A 20,979-nucleotide genomic window follows, 5' to 3' on the forward strand; every position below is an offset into this window, starting at 1 on the left:
GTACTATTACAATGAAACAGTAAAGGAAAAAAGAGTAGAAAAAAGTAAGGCACAAATTTTACAATGAATGGCAATTAAAATTCACTGCAGCAGAACATAATGCATGTTTGTTTAGAAAACATTTAAACATATCTGAAACTGTCATATGTGCATCTACTTTTTCATCTATGAATTTTATGAAATACAAATGAAAATCAACTCATTCCAATGATAATTCAGTATCCAAATTGAGATATCATTCAAGTGTAAAATACACAGGATTTGATAAACTTTGTATGAAAAAAATATATTAAATACTATATTATGAATAATTTTACATCAATTCTATGCCAAAATGATATGTTGGATATATTTGGTTACAGAAAATATATTGTGAACATTAATTTTGCTTTTTTATTTTTCTTTTTTAGTGTAGTTAAAGAAATTAAAATTGCATATATGGCTTGCATCGTATTTCTGTTGGTGAGTACTGGTTTAGATCATTTAGGAAGAGATTACACTGCTTTGTACAGGTCTGTTTTGCATACAGCAGAGTTCGGAATGATCTTAGGACTTCTAACATAAGGGAACATATATCCATTGTCATACACTAAGCACATCTTAAGAGATAAATAGCTTTATTTGACCCACTTCCTTAACCAGTTACACCAATAATTTTCCCATGGCCACTTGCTTGTGAATATTGGCTTCAAGCTTCAATTTTCTAGGATTTTGTCAGTTAAGATTTGCTCTTACCACTCCTATGGCATTCGTCTCTACATTGCATGTAATTCCTCTCTATGTTGTATGTTGCAGGTCATACTTATTTTGTTTTTCTGCATCAGTTCAATTCTATCTACTTTTTATGTCATCAGACATGTTTTCAACGAGGGGAAAGCATTCACACCTGTAATCCCAGCACTTTGGGAGGCCAAGATGAGAGGACTGGTTGAGGCTAGGAGATTGAGACCAGCCTAGGCAATAAAGCAAGACTTGGTCTCTAAATCTAATTTTTCAAATATTATAAAAAGAACTTCCCAAAACTCTGTCACATATTTCTTCCTTTCTCACCAAGTCCTGTTTATGTATTTGATAACTTGAATGTCCTTTGGACAATCTAAATGATGTACTATCTTATCAGAATGTAACCCCAATATCTTCTTTTTCCCACTTTTGCCTCCAACTTTTATGTTTACTCCTTAGATCTTGTTATTTCTTATAGACAATCCTTCTAAATAATGAGTTCCTCAAAGACCAATATATTGCTCTTTGATCTAAACATTCTTTTAATCCAGCATTTTCAATGAAAGCCCTGAGTTCTACAGCACACTAAATAATGTTATTTTATCAAGAATATTAATTATTAAATCTCAGTTTTCTCTTGATCAGTTCACCTCCAACTTCATACACACATATCACACTACATCCATTAGCCTATGGGCCATGATTTGCAAGATATTGACATATATGATTCCAGAAATTAAAATTCTACAAAATAGAGTCAGGCAGCAGTGGCTCACTCCTGTAATTTCTGCACTTTGGGAGGCCGAGGCCTTGATCACAAGGTCAAGAGATGGAGAACATCCTGGCCAACATGACAAAACAACATCTTTTACTACAAATACAAAAATTAGCTGGGCGTGGTGGTGCAGGCCTATAGTCCCAGCTGCTCAGGAGGCTGAGGCAGGACAATCACTTGAAGCCAGGAGGCAGAGGTTGCAATGAGCCAAGACTGTGCCACTGCGCTCTAGTCTGGAAACAGAGTGAGACTCCATCTCAAAAAAAAAAAAAAATGTCTTTTCCCATCAAAATTCTGTATGTATTACATAGACATCTTGCTTTCCATATTGCGCAATTGAAAACCAAAGACATCTATTTTTGTTTTTGGAAGAAATAGAATTTTCTGCTTCAATTCTTATGCAATATCTCTTCTTTATCTTGAGAATCTAAATGTGTTTTCAATGAAATATCTATGCCTGAGTTTCTTTTCATTGACTCTGCCTAGAATGTATTGAGCTTTCTCAATCTGTATATACAGATACAAGGCTTAGTAAATCATTAAATTTCTCTTTCATTTAAAGTCATTGAATTATTTTGTACTGTTCTCTTTTTCAAGTGTACCTCTTATTTATAGTTTGTCATCCAAATCATCTGTCTTTCTCTCTTTTTTGGCTCTTTTCTCTTTATTTCTTTTATTTTAAATTATTGATGCTCCTCTCAGATTGCCCTCTACATTTGTAACTAATTTTTCTGCAGCATTAGCTCTTTTCTTTATTGCTGAAAATATGGATTTTAATTTTGTTATTGGGTTTTTATTTTCTCTGAGGTCCTTTTTGTGTTTCATCATGACACTTTTTTCTAATTCTGTCACTTTTTCATCTCCTTTTCTTTCTCCTAATGAATGCCTACTTCTCTTTCAAAGAAACAATGCTTTTTTGTCTTCTGAAGATGCCAAATATTTGTCTTAAAAATAACTTCTAGATCTTTCAGTAGTTTACAAGAATAAGTCCTTCTTTGAGGCTTCTGAATGCTATCACCTTTTGTTTGTTCTATGGTAGTTTTCCTCAAACATGTGGAGAGGTTTCTATTTACTCCCTTTGAATAAAGCAAAGCTCTACCTAGCGAAGTGCCTGTGTCTTCTCCCTGCATAGATACTTGGAGGTCACGGGTCACTGGGAGCCATATCATACTTTCTCAGGTCACTGGTGACTGGAAGCTTTATGTGCTTCACTCTCAACCCAATTTACAGTTTCTACCAGGATTTGGTCCAGTGAAATGTTGTAGGAGTTTGCACTGCCTAGATCTCTGACAATGGGAACTCATAGAAAAATGGAAACAAAACAAAAAGTTTAATCCTTAGCATAAACTGTGAACAGACTTTCTCCACCACTGCTCTTGCTCCTCTACACAGAACATTTTGTATTTGGGGACTGAGAGGTGGGAGAGGGGGAGACTCTATCTCCTAAAATGAAACACACACCTCCACAATCTCCTCCAATTTCCTAATCTGTAGTTTACTTGCATTTGCCATCTCTGAGTAAGCATTGAAAGCTGTAAATTGAAGAGTTCTATAAATAGAGGTTGAACAAAAATTAAAGGCTTCCTTAAAGACGTGTATTTTGTGTACATTTTCACTCAGAGCAAGGTAATAGAAATTGTTGTTAGACATTGAACTCTAAAGGTTACCTTAATCAACTTAAGAGGACTTTCCTAAAATATCTTAAAAGCCATCTACTTTTTGCTCAAAAACAAAACAAACAAACAAAAAAAACAGATTCCCTTTCTTAATTTGAAAAGAGTCAGTAGCATGTGCCAGAGGGGAAAAAAATATAGTAGTATCCATCCAATTTCAAATAAGACCCAAAATAGTTGGGTCTAAAATAATAAATAGAGACGAGCTTATTGCCTTTTCCCTATAATTTTCCAACAGATACATTTATAGAAAATTCTGGAATTTTGGACTTGAAAGGAAGCTTATATGTTATCTGTTTTAATATGCTAATTTTGCAAATGAGGAAACTGAGAAACAGGAAAAATATTTGCACAAACTTAGATATCAATAGAACTGACAAGGAAATCCATTATCAAAGTGTCAAATCAAGTTATTTCCTGTGAAACCACTTTGGATCTGCTACCTGCTACTACAGTGGCCAGAGCTTTCCTTACCTAGGAGGGAAACCTCAGCTGCCTTCAGGGAAACAGAAAACTCAGCCTTGAGCAACAACTGGAAGAACAGTGTAGCTGTCATCAAAGTAAGGGATATTTGGAGTGAATGGAGGAAGCATCTCTTTATTTTAAATGCAAAAGATCAACTCAGGCCGTCTGGAAGGACGTAAGGGAGTGAGCTGTACAAATATCTGGGGAAAGAGTGTTCCAGGCAGAGGACAGAGCAAGTATAAAAACCCATGGTGGGACCAAGAACAAAAGACAGCCAGTGTGGCTGGATCAAAATAAGCAAGGAGTGCAATAATAGATGAGGATAGGGGAAAGGAAATGGCAAGGTGGGTAGTCAGATTATGGGGCACTTACATTCTTTTCTGTGGTTGTGGCATTTGAAACACTAAAGCAAGGCTAGATTGATATATCATAATTTAGAAGAAAGAATTTATGGCCTTAGCATTTGGTTCCCTCATTATCTACTTAAATGAATTAGGTCAAATCATGTGCCTATATCTTGGCTCCCATAAGAATCTTAGACTAATAATAGATCAATAAGTCTAAATCAGCTCAAACTTTAAAAATCATAAAAATGATTTTTTAATCCCTAAAGAAGTGAATGAGAAAATAAGTGAATAGCCTCAAGTACATGGCTTGAAGCACTAAGCCAAAATCTTAAATGTCTGTCTCTTTTTGCTTTATCAATCTTATTTTGTCACCCAAAAGTGTGAGTAAGAGATGCCAGGGTTTTAATGGTTTTAATTTAAAAGTCACATCTTTTTCGGAAAAGGCAATGCAATTGGCACTTTCGATGTTTTCTTTATATTTATCACAATTTAAAGGCTATTGGAAAAGTTAGAAAAGTAGTGAAGGAAAGAAACATGTGACTGTAGTCACAATCTTTGGAACCATGTATGCATTAAAAATGAAAAAAGAGAAAAATATATTTTTTAAAGTTTATTTTAAGAATACTAGATTGCTCATGAAAGAAGGATACGATGCTATTTTACACATACACTGAAAATCAATTTAGACACCCCAGGGCATCTGCCTAAGGCAATACTAATCACATAACTAACAAGGTTTAAAACTATTAAGCACTCATGGGTTGCCTCCTACTAGAAGTAACAAAAGAAGTTAGAGGTGTTTGTTGTTGCTGCTGTTGTTATTTTACATCTTTCTTAACACTTTCAGAGAAAATACTGTTTTAATTTTGTATCAGTCAGAATGAGTTATGTTCTAGCAAAACAAGGCCCCAAATCTGGGTGGTTTAAAACAGAGTTCAGTAAAACCTTTTCATGGCTTTCTGACCCCTGGTTTACAATAACAAGCTTATCTTTTGTTCATGCCAAATGTCCATCCCAGATCACCAGGGAACTCATATCACAGAGGTCACTGGGCTATTTGAATGCCTCCCAAAAATATCAAGGCAGTAAAAGAGAATATGTTGGATCATACTCTGACTCTTAAATCTTCCCTTGGAAATAGCACACATCACTTTTACTCATATCTCATTGGCCAAAGCAAGTCGGATGGTCACATCTAATTTCCCACTGTGGAAAAACAACTGAAAGACCATCTCCCGGTCTTTACCAAGACCAAAAAGAGTGTAATTGATTTCCTCTCTGAACTGCTTGTTCTCAGTGTCCATTCTGGCATTCTGAACTTTTTAGTTTTTAGATAGTGAGGTCATATAAACTCCAAATAGAGGTTAAATAGAACCAAATGAAAGAAAGTAGCAGGGAGCCCAGTGGCCCATAGAGGCCCAGAAACCTCTGTACAAAAAAATTATTGCCCAAATTAACTCAATGGCCTAAAATTCTACAGCAGCAAGAAAGTAGCTAAAGCTTATACCCAGCTCCCATCGGTCTTGTTCACCATTCTGTCACCTTTTACTCAAAGGTAAGCTGCTACTTGATCTCTTCGAATTGTTTGGGGAACTCTACTGTCAATTACCATTAACTCATAAAACTCAACTATCTAGAATAATGACACCAAAATGCTTTTTTCAAGTCATCTAAGAAGTAGAGTGGCTCACATAAAACACCCACACTAAATTTAACCATAAAAAGGAACACTAATGCCTTTGCTTAGTGCCTAGCTGTTCTTTTTTCCATCTCAGTTCTAGTAAATGTTTGTGAAGTCTCAGACAGTATGTGCCCATTTGTCAGTTCTCTTCTTACCATTCATAGCTAATTTCTTTAACAAGAGCATCCAAATTTTCTTTTGGGAAACTCCTGTTCCAAATTCTCAGCAATATGGTTTCAATGAGATTAACCACAACTCTAGCTCCAAAGAGAATCCTAAGTAAAGCCAAGCAGCGTATTATCTCTTCTCTCTGGCCAGAGTGATTGTTTTAGGAGGGCATGAATGACCATTTCCATTAATGATGCCATAGCAGATTTTTGATTGGGGTCTTTAGGAGAAACTTCCTCCTGGCTCTTGCAAAAGTCACCATAAGAAATTGGGTCCCCTAGACAGTTTGGAGAGAGAACAAGAGCAGCAAGTTCTACTATGTTGCTTCCATTAGTTATCTTGAGTGCAACCTTGAGAAGAGACAGAGGAGACAGGCAGGGCCTGAGACAGGGAACACACCTGGAGATCCTGCAACCTGTAAATCCCTAAATCTAATTCTCTGTTGGACATTTACATTGTATGAATTAATACTTTTTGTTGTTGTTTCAGCCCATTTTGTGCAGATCTTTGTCATCTGGAACCAAAAATTTTGTTAAGAGTGGCATTATCATACACAGAAGGGACAGCTAATAAAAGAGTAATCCTGTTAGTCGAGGGAGAGGTTCTGAGAGGCACATGACTGAGACAGATGAGAGCTTTGCTACTAAAGAGAAGACAGAAAACTAGCCAGGGACCCAGGAGACTTTGGTTAGAGTCACAGATCTGTTAGGTCTTCTTTTATAAATGAGTTTAGTTTTGTAAACCTCAGCATTTTAATTTGTAAAGGAAAGAAATTACATTTGATAATTTCTTAGGTCCTGAACAGATTTTTAATTATGATTTTATTAATAATATAAACAAGCACAATAACTTAAAGGGGCCACTTAGGGTAATTGTAAATAGTCCCTGAGAGCCTAACTGTTTATCTGTTTGCCTGCAGTACAAAAAATCAATATCCATAATCATGATCTCAGGTCATCCAGTAAAGTTCAAATATTCAATAGGCTCTCTTTACGATGATAATATATTTTAGAAAGTCTTGAACATAAGTGATTAAAATAGAAAATGCGGCCAGCAGCTCCACACACATACTCCCTAAGAGTTTTGTGTATTGCTACCACAGCACTGTTTGTAATAATCAAAAACAGAGGAAAATGTAAAGTGTAAAGGAAAGTGATAAACTTTATCTCACCCTATGAAAAAACATATGGCAAGGTATAATTGGTGGTGACCTCTAGAGGAAGAAGAGGAGAAGGGACAAAGAATGAGTTTGCCAAAGATAGTATAGGACCTAACAGGTCCTGGTTGGCCCAGAGGCGATCCAGTTTATGCCAGCTTGATTACTAGTGCCACACTTTCACTCCCAAAAATGTTCTTGCTTGGAAGCTACATTACATACTCACCCTAAAATTTTAAAAAAAGAGCTTTCTTTAATCTACTGCAGAAATATATCTTTGAATATTTTGTAGTGAAAATATATTAAAATATTACTTTTTAAATGGAAAAAAACTTCATGAGAATTGTTTGCAAGATGAAGAATAGTGGTTTTCAAACATATGCAGGATCACGGGAACTGAGATTCAAATGACTGTTTACTGAGAAGGCCGATATATAGCATTGTTCTCTCTAAAGCAGTGGTGATACAATGATTCATGGAACCCCATCCCCTTGCCCTGATCTTTTCTCTTTATGACATAGTCTGAAGGGATGCCTCATAGCACCTCTAAAAACCACTGCTCCATGGGGTATTTCAATTAACAAGAAAAACGCATATAAGTAGACAGATAATTAGAGTTCTTCTGTAGAGGGTTCTAAATATGAGACTGCAGCTAAAGTCATTTTATATTCATATTCATATATATTACATATTTATATAAAATATTCATATATATCATATATACTTTATATATAGTAAACTACAGGTCAAGCTGCAGGGAAGGAAGGGAGTGGGGAAAGAGACTGATTGATTAATTGATTGATCTGCTTCACAGAAAATTCCTTAGAAAAATCTGCCTGTCATCCCTCACTAGCATTCTACAATCAGAGGTATTCTTACTCAACATAGTAAATATAGCACGAATAAAAATAAAAACATGTCCCCAACAATACACATCACAATCCTCTACTGGGACATTGGAAAATGCTAGCCCCTACCCAAGAATAACTGACACAGAACCTTAGGGAATGGGGCCCTATAATTTGCTTGTTACTAAACTCTCTAGGTGAAAAGAGGTTTGGTCCACCAGAGGAATCTTTTCCCTCCAGGACTGTGTACCCTAGCAGCAAATGAGAATTTTTTTCAAGAAAGAATCACTTGTAACAAACATTATATGAGCTGAATACTATGGGCTAGTGCTGTACTACCTACCAGTAACACAAACTGGGTTTTAAAGATGAGATGGTAGTCACAGAGAAATAACCCACTGTAACGCAGCTTAGAAATACTATCAGTCAAATCATGTTTTCTAAAACATAAAATTCTGCTCTGATACATTTAGCCTGATACAAAGGCATAAATACCAGACACGACTGTTTTAAGAGAATCACACCAGATTTAACAGCTGAGCAGGCCATTTGTCATTTTTTAAAGGTGTGTCATTAATCTTACACTATTCCAAAAAGCCAGGCATCTCCTACCCTGGTCTGCTTTAAATCTAACAACTATTTATTGACTGTCTTTCTCTTGCTTGGCACTCTGTTGAGAGATACAGACCTGCGGGTGGATGGGATTCACATTTATTGGGTGACTATTTTGCATTAAACTACTGAGTCTTTACTCAAAATTGGGTTATGATGCTTTTTGAGAACACTATTTGTTCAAAAGACCCTGTGTTAATACAGAAAATGCAAAAATAATTTTTACAAAGGATAAGTCATAACAGGGAAAATGCCCATGCTATAATTTTATGAGGGGCAAACTCACCTGAATTTAGAATTACATATTACATAGGAAAGCATATCAAATGTTAACATAATTCCCCTCAATTGAAGGATTAGGAGGTTAATCAATCATCTATTTGACACTTCTTTTGTACTACTCAAATTCTGAATAATAATTTTTTAAAAGCTTAAATAATAATAAATGTACAGTCAGCCCTTTGTATCTATGAGTTCTGTATATGTGAATTCAATCAACAATGAATTGAAAATATTTTTAAAAAACAGTTGGCTGTGTCTGTACTGAACATGTACAGGCTTGTTTTTCTTGTCATTATTTCTAAACAATAGAGTATGACAACTATTTACATTTGTTTGCATTGTATTAGGTATTATAAGCAACTTAGAAATGATTTAAAGTATACAGGATGTGCATAGGTTAGCTGCAGACACTACACCATTTTATACCACAAACTTGACCATCCATGGATTTTGATATCTAAGGAGTCCTGAAACTAATTATCTAAGGATACTGAGGGAAAAGTAATCTTATGCAAAAAAAATTAATACAGAGCACAACTAGCTTTAGGTAATCAGTGTGAAAGGGAAATAAATCTTGGGACCCCAAACTCATTAAGCCAAAGGGAAAAGTTAAGCTGGTAACTGGGTCACATAAACCTGCCTCCCCCTTTTTGTTCCTAAATAAGATGGCTACAAGATGAAAAGCTACACACCTACTTTGTCCACAAGGAAATTCCTAGTGAGCTTCAAGATCTTTACTCTAAGTGTTATGTTAAAATTTCACCATGGCAATGTAAATTGATAACTTATCTGTACAGGTGAAGTCACCCTCCCTCCCCACCTGACACAAATGCATATCTGATTGTTCCCCTGTCCCATTTTTCTATGTCATCTTATGTTAAAAAAAAAAAAAAATACAGATACACTGACCCAAAAGCATGAATGACTATTTTGTCCTACCTTCCTTTTACGTGAAAATTGTGTACTTTTCAACATCCAGCCCTTTCCCCTTTGACTTTGGAGCCCTCAAAATCATCTTTGGGAGAAAGCATAGGCCTGTCTCCCAGGCGCACATCCTTGACATTGGCAAATAACCTAAAATGATTGGGACTTGTCATTTTTCTTGATTGACATTAGCTAATATAAGACATTTTGGGTTTTTTTCCTCCAAAATTCTGGTTTTCCTGTCACCCAATAAGATTTCTCAATTCTGTATCATACTTTTTTTTCCAGTATTTTTATTCATCATTTTGTAGTGACATTTTCTATTCTGTTGCTACATATAATCTATGCATATCAAAACCATGATCCAATCTAGTTGTATATTTAACTGGTCAGCCTTTTTCCTCTAATCATTGTCCTTTAGAATCCCAGAATAATATACAAAACTCGGAAGATAAGATTAACAAAATGTAGATTTTACTAACTTCATAATTTCTCCTAGACTTATAGAAGCAGAATGTTTCTTGCCTTAATTTCTCATTTAAAATGCTGATATTTATATGGAATTTCCATATGAGATCCAGTTCACAGAATTTTCAGGAAAATTTTCCCTAGAGCCATAAATTACTTTTGGTATCAGCCATGTTGGATTTGATCTTTCTTGATATTAAGGGACTATTACTACATTTGTGACCCTTGTTCCCAAGTGTGGTATGCCATATATAATTGTACCCTTTCTTATAAAGTTAGCTCCCTGTCTGTACAAAAATGAAGAGCATAAACAAAACCCACACTCTCATGTAGGGATTCTGCTACCTATACCTGTGAAATGTATATCTCTCTAACCTACGGAGAAAGAAGTTTGTTGCGTTGTTTAAGATTTAGCAAGACTGCCTGGCAAGAACCTCACCCTCCAATTATTATGAGAGTAAGCCCTAAAAAGAAGGAGATAGATTTCAGCATCATCCCACTGCCTGTTCTGTCAGGCCCTGTGGTTCAGAGCCCCACAGCTCATGGCACCTCTATTCCTTTTCACTCTCAATTACCAAGAAAAAAACTGCAGCTAGAACATAGGACCCTTTAACAGAATCAAAGTCCTCTACCCGTAGATATGAAAGTAGTGTCAGTAATATGCACACGTCATTTGGGAATTGCATTTACTAGAGAATAAAAAGGCATATAAAGGCCAGGCGCAGTGTCTCACACCTGTAATCCCAGAACTTTGGGAGGCTGAAGTGGGTGGATCAGAGGTCAGGAGTTTGAGACCAGCCTGGTCAACATGATGAAACCCCGTCTCTAATAAAAATACAAAAATTAGCTGGGCACAGTGGCAGTCGCCTATAATCCCAACTACTCAGGAGGCTGAGGCAGAAGAATATCTTGAACCAGAGAGGCAAAGGTTCCAGTGAGCTGAGATCAAACCCCTGCACTCTAGCCTGGGTGACAGAGCAAGACTATATCTCAAAAAAAAAAAAAAAAAAAAGGCATATAAAAACTTCTGACCACTACTAGTTCTCTTGGGTTCTGGTTTTGATTAGATAATCAAAATACAGTCTCATCTGGAAGAAGCACTTACCCCTGAAGTGAGGCAATTCCTAAAACAACCCTACCTAATATAACCATATAACCATATATTCTCCAATGTCTTCACATTATTTTCCCTTCTATCTCAAGACTTTTAGGAGCCTTAAAAACATACCCTATGATCTATACCACCGGGAGTCAGGCAATTTACAATTTCTTCAGTTATATAGTAGTTTGAGTCTTTTTATTTTTCTTCCACTGACCAGCAATATATTAAAAAACCTACAAGTTACATGGATTTTTATATAACAGATAAACAAGCATTCTTTTCCTTCCCCTTATCTATCATGGTAGTTGTAACCAGCCACAAGCAAAACCTTAATCATGAAGACTTTCTCTTGGTGATAAGGACAAATATAGAATGTGAGAAAACAGACACTATTGAATAAAAGCTTTTGACTGGTGAAACTAGGAGATTCATAATGTACACAAAGCAGCTAAGCCTCAGAGAAAGGGCAACTCTTTATACTAATTCCTGATTAAGACACAAGAAAGAGGAAGTGGGAAAAGATTCCAATGCCTCATGCCCTTTAGCACAGTCTGCTTTGATTCTGTTTAAATTAGGTCACTACAGCATTGAGCCACTGCTAATACTTATTAACAGTTAACAGGAAGTTATTTTTAACCATAGCTCCACTCAGGAACTTACCATGCATACTAGGTTTTGCAAAATACAATTTATTGTAAAGAATACAGATGGAGAAGAAAGGGCAAGTGTTCACAAAAGGAATAAAGTGGATAGTAAATTCAGCATTAATGGTTTGCTTTGCTTTTCAGAGAACCTAGAGAAATTCTTGCCACAACAAATTTTTTGCAGAATCCAACTATAAATATAAAAATAATTTTTTAGGAACCATCTTACTTAAAAATGTTCTTGTCTACTAATTAATTAGTAACTAAGACTTCTGTAAGTGTTATTAAATAAAAACTGAGGTCACTATAGATATATTCCAAGACCAACAGCATGTAGCCATATAGTCAAAAGTTATCTTGAGTTCCTGGAAATAATAGTTGTTATTATAAAAGAAACACAAACTGTAAGCTTTACATCCTTGTTAGCATGATTCAGTGAAATTAAACTAATCAGCTATAGACAAATCAACTTAAACAGATTTGCTGGCCTTACAAAGAATATTAATGTATAATAGTCAATCACAAGAAAGGTCAAAATACTTCTTCCTTTATGCTTCGAAAATTGTATTGTAACTGCTCTGAGTAGGGCTTACCACTTTTAATAAGGCCTTGTGGTTGGTGAAATGTTCCTTTGTATGCATGATACACTTTTAAATTTCTTTCCATTTGATCTAATTTTGGTTTTGACAGTTTGAATAAGAGATGTCTTATTGAAATAGGTAAATTATAATGATAATAGAGTGAGGCATAAATTATATGAATAATCCTGGAATGGCTGAAATACTAAACTTGAAATCAGTTGAGAAGATTGCTCTCTAGAATATTTCTTGCGGAAAATTATAAAATCAATCAATGTGTATCTACTGACTATCTAATGTGAGTAAAGCAATGTCCTAGGTACACTAAGGGAAAAAATATCAGACAGGTAGACATAAACAAATATAAACAGTATGCTAAAGGGGAAAGAAAAGCCTAGAGATACAACAGAAGTTCAGTAAATGTGTGAGTAGTCAAAAGGAAATTGAAAAAGCCATTAAAGTGGCATCATTGCCTGGAGTAAATATCCGAAGTTCATTGTCTTGCACCAAGAAGATAAAGGACAGGAACACACAAGAAATGAGTTTAAGAGTGCAGGTTTAATAGGCAAAAGAAAGAGAAAGGAGGGCTGGTCGAGGTGGCTCATGCCTGTAATCCCAGCACTTTGAGAGGCAGAGGCGGGCATTCCAAGAGGTCAAGAGTTTGAGATCAGCCTGGCCATACAGTGAACCCCGGATTTACTAAAAATACAAAAAAAAAAAAAAAATTAGCCAGGCATTGTAGGGTCACCTGTAATCCCAGCTACTTGGGAGGCTGAGGCAGGAGAATTGCTTGAACCCAGGAGGCGGAGGTTGCTGTGAGCCGAGATTGCGCACTGCACTCCAACTCAGGTGACAGTGAGAGACTCTGTCTCAACAAAAAAAAAAAAAAAAAGAAGAAGAAAGAAAGAAAAAGAAAGGAGAATAGCTCTCTATCTTGTGAGAGAGAGGGTCACCTGAAAGAGAAATCAATCCCATGGTGGAGTGCACCAGATTTTATAGGCAGGCTTGAGAAGGCAGTGTCTGATTTACCTAGGGTCCACAGATTGGTTGGACCTGATGTGACATTTACATAGCAGTGGGGAAGGTTGGCCGCCCCACCCTAATCTTATTACACAAATGTACTTTCCACTTGGCCCACTTGGCCTGGGCAATATTGTCTGCTCCTTACAATACATCTGGCTGGCAAAGAAAAGAGAAGGGAACACAGAACCACGACTGTGAACATGCCTAGTCCCAGGTAGCCTTTTCCCATTGGCACAACTGCCAGCATTCACCTGTGCAAGCTATCAGCTTGTTAGTCTATGTCTACAGCTCAATTTTACAGGCTGCTCTTTGTTAGAAAAGAAAATGATTGTGGGCTGCTTTTCATTGAAAGGAAAACCTTACCAAGGACTTCCTTACCCTATCTGCCTAAATAATTTCTCCTTCACTCTTATATCACTATCATCATAAGAGAAAACTGTGACCTACAACTCTTGGTTTTTGACAAATTAAGAAGAACAAAACTAAAAAAAAAAAAAAATAGATGGCTGGAATAGTAACACTATGAATTAAATTTAATAGACATATCCACATTAAATTATATACACTCTACATATCACATTTATATTCTGTTCAAATGTCAATGAAATAGTTACAAAAATAGTTCACATACTCAGCCATAAAGCAAACTTCAATACAATTTAAAGTTAGAAGCTGTAGTTTATATTTACTGATCTCATTGCTGTAAAACATGACAAAGAAACCAAAAACAAAACAGCAAATAGAATACAGTACTCTGTTAAAGAGCAATACTCTTTGACAAAAGTGGTTTTGTTTCGGAAGTATGAATCGTTCAATATCATAAACATTATCAATATAATTCATTACTTCTATAAGTCAAGAAGAAAGACTCAGCATTCCCTTTTGACTTTTTACAACTGTAGATAAGTCAAAGGATATATCTAGGAAGTGCCAAATATCAATACTAAAAAAGCAACTAACATTATACTTAATGTTAAGTCAAACATAAAACCCATGACTTTTTCATTTGAATAAAAAAGAAACAAAGAAATTGACCTAAATACAAAAGTATTATCTAATGTTGTCCTGAAATTTAAGAAATAGCAAGCCCAAATATTGAGAAAAAGCATTATGATTTGCAAATATGACTATCTTAAACATTCATTTGAGAATCACTGAATAAATGTTGAAATTAATAAATATTTAGAATGGTGTCTATAAAATGATGCAAAAAATTAACAGTAATGATGAGATGCATATAAAATTGTGGAATATTTTGGTCACTAGTGTAGTCTCGATAAAATCACCAACAAACTAATTCTAACACTGGAGAGGAAAATATCCATTGTTTACAACTTCTCAGTATTTTCTGGCATGAAAAAAATTATGGAATATGTCCTTTTATGTCTCTGGGATGTACAATGGGCAGATCAAAATGCGAATATGTCTGACATCTATTTTAATGGCATTTCATAATATTTATAACTGATCTTATTTTGCTCTTTATACACCACTCCTTATGATAGAAGAAATAGCTTAAACTTGATAATTTAAAGAAATTAGACCTCTTTTAGTTCATAAACTTCCTCTAACTTAGTTGCATTGGAAAACAATTTAATTCAAACTTTAATCTTCGTAACAGGCCTGTTTTTCTTTCTTTTGGAGAATTTATTCTTTCTTTGTCCTTCCCATGACATCTGGATTCATGGGAAAATGTATAGGGCATTGCTGTGTGAAAAGAAGCTTTGAAATCATTTGTTCACCTGTGGGTTTTGACTGGTTTATATACAGTGATGGTTTTGTTTGGCCTTTGAGAGTCTAACACCAGAACCTGTGAAGTATAGCTGGTTCCCCCTGATTTTCTATCACTTTTGTTCTCTTTCTCTGTCTTCCCACCTTCTCATCAGTCATACATATAAATACATTTCCATCATCTTCCATAATTTTTCCCACATGAACATAGGGGATTTTCTTTGTAATGTTAGAAACCAATACATCAAAAGCAACAGAAAACTTTCTAAACCAGGTCTTCACTAGACACTGCCACCATGGGAAAAAAATGTGTGCCCCAGTAGAAAACTATGTATTGTCCAAACTCCAGAAGACCTCTCTGGGTCTGATTCTGATTCTACAGAAGCTATTCTACAACTCTAAATTGAGAGTAACTGATAGCAATGCAAAATAATTTTTGTCTAAACACATGTAAATTCTGTCCTGCCCAGTAGAGGTTCAATTGACTCAATTGACAGTGACTCAGATGGTCATTCTTTATTGATGCTAAATGTTTTCCATGGTCTGTTTTCTTCTATTTGTTCATCTTTATAACATTTTCTAATGGGAAACCCAGTTTTGCTTCAATTTTAACAGTCATATTAGTATTTCTAATCTATATATTTTTCTGTTCTTCAGATTTTATTTTGACCCAGTGTTAACATCTACTTGATTCCCTCATTAAGTATTAGTTCAATAAAATCTTTAATTTGCATTTATTTACAAAAATGAGAGTCACAATTTTACCCTTTTCTGAAAATTATCTTTTAACAACATTGTTCTATTCCAGGACTCTGCATTCTACTCTACTATATCAGATACTGAAGCCGTAGCACTTTGGGGAACTGTGCCTATGGAAATTTCAGACAAGTGAAATTATCCTGCAGGGGAATTTGTAAGAAAAAGAATAGTCTCCATATTCCATAGGGACTATGGGAGTTTAATGGGAAAAATTCCCATGAAGTTTTGGATTAGCATTAATTATAGAGACAAAGAAGCAAAATGGTAGTGCTTGATATATTTGATTAGGCTTTATTCCTCAGCAGATGAATAAATTTGTGGTGAGCAGAGCCTGTGAGGCAGGCCTCCAAGCAAATATATTGTCCAACTAGAGCTAGGTGACAGGAACCTCGTTTCAGTGACAACATGATGGACTGGTATAATACAACCCAATGGTACACTGGTTTCTCAATCCTGAGGATAGTTAATATACTTCAAGGCATTTCACCAACTCGATAGCCCTACACACATCATAAAGTAGCTAATTTTTTATTGCCCAGAGGAATTTGATCCTAATTTATGTCCGATAGCCTATCAAGAAAGCTTCCAATTCCGACAAAAGCTCTGGCATTTACTGACCAATAGCTGTGACATAGAGATTCTTAGGTAAAAAAATGAATCCTTTCTAATCAATTCAGAAAATAAACTTACTGCATCCATTGGAGAAATATATATTAAGGTGGATGTTTGTCTTTTGTCAGAATCTCACCCATTACTTTAAGAAGTAATTCCCTGTACAAAGTGCTGAAAATAAATGGATCCCAGAGGCTTTGGTCTATGACGGATTAAGGTTCAGGAGGTCAAAGAATAAATTGCATTGCATATCATACAAACTACAGTGGTGACTACACTTGGACTCACAGTTAAGACTCTAGGAACCCAAACATTGGCAACATTGAAATTGATAAAAGACAGAAGTAGAAATTTTGCTATTGTATATTTGCTACTCAAAATATTTAATAAGTCTTCACTAAAACAATGTATTAAGTGGTCTGATAGTGGCTTAGAACCCCACAAATCTTAAGAGAGCTTTGGAGGAGGTTTTAAACGATATAGACATATATTGTGGTAAAGTATGTTTAGATGAATATCCTCATAAACCTAGTGAAACAAAACCCGGGGATCAAGAAAAGACCTTGTCCAATGACTACCTGACATGTAGTTGCTGGATAACAATAGTGAGAGGAATGATGTCCCACAGAATCCATGTACACTGCCAGTTAGAATGCAAACTAGTACAATCAGTATGAAAACAGTATGGAGATTCCTCAGAAAATGTAAAATGAAATTACCGTATGATCCAGCAATCCAGCAATCTCACTACTGGGATAAATCCAAAGGATATAAAATCTAGATATCTGTACTCCTATGTTTATTGCAGCATTAGTCACAATAGCCAAGATATGAGATCAATCTAAGTGTCCATCAATGGATAAATGAATAAAGAAAATATGGTACCTATACACAATGAAATACTCTTCAGCCTTCAATAAAAAAGGAAAGGCTGTCATTTTTTACAACATAGATGAACCTAGAGGACATCATGCTAAGTTAAAGAAGCCAGGCACAGAAAGATAAATATTGCATGACATCACTTACTTGTAGAATTTAAGAAAGTCTAACTCATAGAAACAGTGAATATAATGGTGGTTAACAGAGGCTGGGAATAGGAAGATTGGAAAAATCTTGGTCAAAAGACAAAATTTCAGTTAGATGGAATGAATAAGTTCAAAAGATCTATTGTACATCACAGTGACCATTAGTTAGTAAAGGTATATTGTATACTTGAAAATTGTTAAGAGAGTAGATTTCATGTGTTCTTACCATAAAAAAAAGTATGTGAGGTAATACCTATGTTAGGGACTTGATTTAGCCATTCCATAATGTATATATACATACTAAGTTCTCTTAGAAGTCATTGGCAATGCAAATTCAATATTTTCCATAGTTGTACGCATTTCTCATAAAAATTCAGCTTCATAGGAAGACAATGACTCAGATGACATTCTCCCTTAGACACTTAGGGAGAATGTCACGTGAAAATGCAGAGTACACACACAGAATGCGAATGCCATGAAATAACAGAGGCAGAGATCAGAGTGATGTGTCCACAAGCCAAAGAATGCCGAGGATTGCCAATGACCACCAGAAACTAGAAAGAGGCAGGAAAAGGTCCTCCTATAGAACCTACAGTAGTGGTATGGCCCTGCTGACACCTGGATTTCAGACTTCTAGCCTCAAGAACTGTGAGAAAATTAATTTCTGTTGTTTTAAGCTACTTCCCTTGTGGTACTTTGGTGCACCAGCTCTGGGAAACTAATACAATGGCATAGTTCTGCAGCATGCATATAATGTGAATACATTGTAAGGGGACTTGGCATCTGTGCCTGGGATACCAGTAGTGTTAGAAATGATTTAGGTTTGTTATTCCTATTTTGAAAATGAAAGGTCTTCTTCGCACTAAATGGGAAGAGGAATTATAGTACATCTAGATAGAGATGAATAAGGTGGCTTCTTCAGTAAATGCAGTGATTTGCCGTTTAAGTATCTCACCCTCATTTCAATTATCATGGCCTAGGTAAAAGGAAATAAGCTTACCCCAAAAATAGTTTGTACCATCCAAGTAGTCTTTTTGGATTTCTCTATCTTGACAGGTCTTTTTGCTTTCATAGATGCTAAGTTCTCTCAGCAGTCATTGGCAATGCAAATTCAATATTTTCCATAGTTGCATGCCTTTCTTATAAAAACTCTGCTTTGTAGGAAGACACTGACTCAGATGGACATTTTTTTGAACTGCTATATTTTATCCAGCTTCTGTTTTCCTCCATTTGTTCATCTTTACAGAATGAAGATTTTTGGCCCCATAGTTAATTGAGACAGGTTCCATCAGAGTTTGTCTGAGTGCATAGTAAATCATTTAGGTCCAGTAGAAGGGAGAAAGGATTTTTGTTTAATATGGTTTCTAAAACTTGGCCAGTACAGCAAGTTGATAGCTGATAAGCACTAGGCAGGGAGCAACAGACAGAGGAAACTGATTCAGGGGATTACCTATCTGTTGACAATTTCCTTTACAAGTCTGTTGTGGAAACAGCCACATTAGCAGAAACAGTCCTCCATTTCTATCTAATGGGTGGCATGCCCTCACAGTGGTGCTGGGCTTTCTCCCACTTGCTTTCATCCCTAGTAAACGATGAAAAAGTCGTCTAGCAGGATGGCTATCTCGTGTGTTATTACTCATTTGCTCAACTGAATGTTTAGCAGAGTGCATTGTCACAAGCATGTATCATAGGCATTCCCAAAGGCTGAAAGCGTCACCAATGTTGTATGTGTCAGAAAAAGTTAAATAACACAGACATGTCCAACAGTATGACCAAAGTATCCAGGTGGCAAGGGGATGCCAGAAGACAACAGGAGGGAAGCCACACTGCTGGAAATGGAAGTGTTTTATAGGTTCGCTGTTGAATCTTGCCAATAGTGAGAAATTTTCTGTTCCCCAGCCAATTCAGCCAATATCTGCTGTGAACATTAAAAGGATTCAAAATGAGGACCAATAAGAAAGAAAAAAAAATTATCACAGCAAGAGATTGTGTGATAAAAGTCACTTTGTTGTATTAAACTATCCCTGCACCATAAAACTGGGTGTCTGGTGAAAGAACATGGGGAAAATAGTCAATGAAGACATTAAACTGTATCATTAAAACAGAGATAAAATTCTCAGAGCCTTAATTTTTACCAATTAAATGAAGAGAAAATATCTCTTGAAAGGTCTTAGCAAAGTTTACAAGAGTATTAAAAGTACAAAGAAATAAGAACATAAAGAAATAAACAATAAATTATCATTTATTCAAGATATATATCTACATCCTTTTGTCAGGAACTGGTACATAGTGATGAATAAACCCAGACCCTACTCTCACAAGGCTTACAGTCTATTGGGGTAAAATAAACATGAAACAAGCATTTCTACAAATGTATAGTTATGTACACTAAGTTATATAAAAGAAATAATAAAGTCTAAAAAAGGAAGTATTCACATGTGCCAAGCACTGTTTTAAGGTGTGTGTGTGTGTGTATGTGTGTATGTGTGTGTGTGTGTGTGTGTGTGTGTGCGTGTGTATGTGTGGTGTGGTGTGGTATGGTGTGTGTGTGTGTGTCTGTGTCTGTATACTCATTTAGACTCTTATTTGGTAGAGTAGAAATTCCCAATTATCTTGGGAAGTAGGCATTTTTATTTATATTTTGTAAATAGGGAAACTGAAATACAGAAAGTTTAAATAACTTGCCCAGAATCACAAAGCTAATGAACAGTAGATCCAGAATTTGAATCCATCCTTCCCCTAGAATTAATGAGATTAACCAGGGACTTATCAAAGAGCATAACATGGAGCTCTAATTCAGAGAAGCTGGCAGGGTGCTTGGAGGCCTCACTGAGGTAGTGACCTTTTGAAGCTGAGAACTAAAGGAATGCAGGACTTTGCTAAGTGCTGCAGGGAGGCAAGACTGTTCCAGGCAGAGGGAGAAGAACGGGCTAAGGCTGTAGAGCAGGAAGGAGTGTCTGGTGTAAAGGAACATAGGGAAAATCTGTGTGTCCAGAGCATGGGGAGATCATGAGACCACAGAATGCCAACAATGATGTAGGCTGTAGTTGGATTATGCAGAACCTTCCACACAGCAAAAACTCTGTATTTTGCCCTAAGTGCAATAGGAAGACTTAAATAATGAGAAGAAGAATTATGTTCCTTTTTTTGTTTGGAGTTGCTTATTCTGGCTGTTATGTAATCATTAGCGCAAGAGAACAAGGGTGGACTATTCCATTGGAAAACATTGAAACTGGTATGACTATGAAAGTGCTATCAAAACTTCTGTGACTTCCATGACCATAGAAGGAGGAATTTCTACTCTACCAAACAAGTATATTTTAGTAGAGCAAACTGTAAGCATTGAAATAGGTAGATAGAAGAGAAAAACACTAGTCCCAGTT

General features: G+C 35.8%; 1 long non-coding RNA gene across 1 annotated transcript in view; it reads right to left on the reverse strand.

The window, feature by feature from the left end:
* LOC141584291 (uncharacterized) overlaps positions 1-20,979 on the reverse strand; it is a 405,949-nt gene that overhangs the window by 89,484 nt on the left and 295,486 nt on the right. The gene's annotated exons all lie outside the window — the stretch shown is intronic.

This window comes from Saimiri boliviensis, chromosome 1, assembly GCF_048565385.1.
Source record: "Saimiri boliviensis isolate mSaiBol1 chromosome 1, mSaiBol1.pri, whole genome shotgun sequence".
Classification (NCBI taxonomy): Eukaryota; Metazoa; Chordata; class Mammalia; order Primates; family Cebidae; genus Saimiri; species Saimiri boliviensis.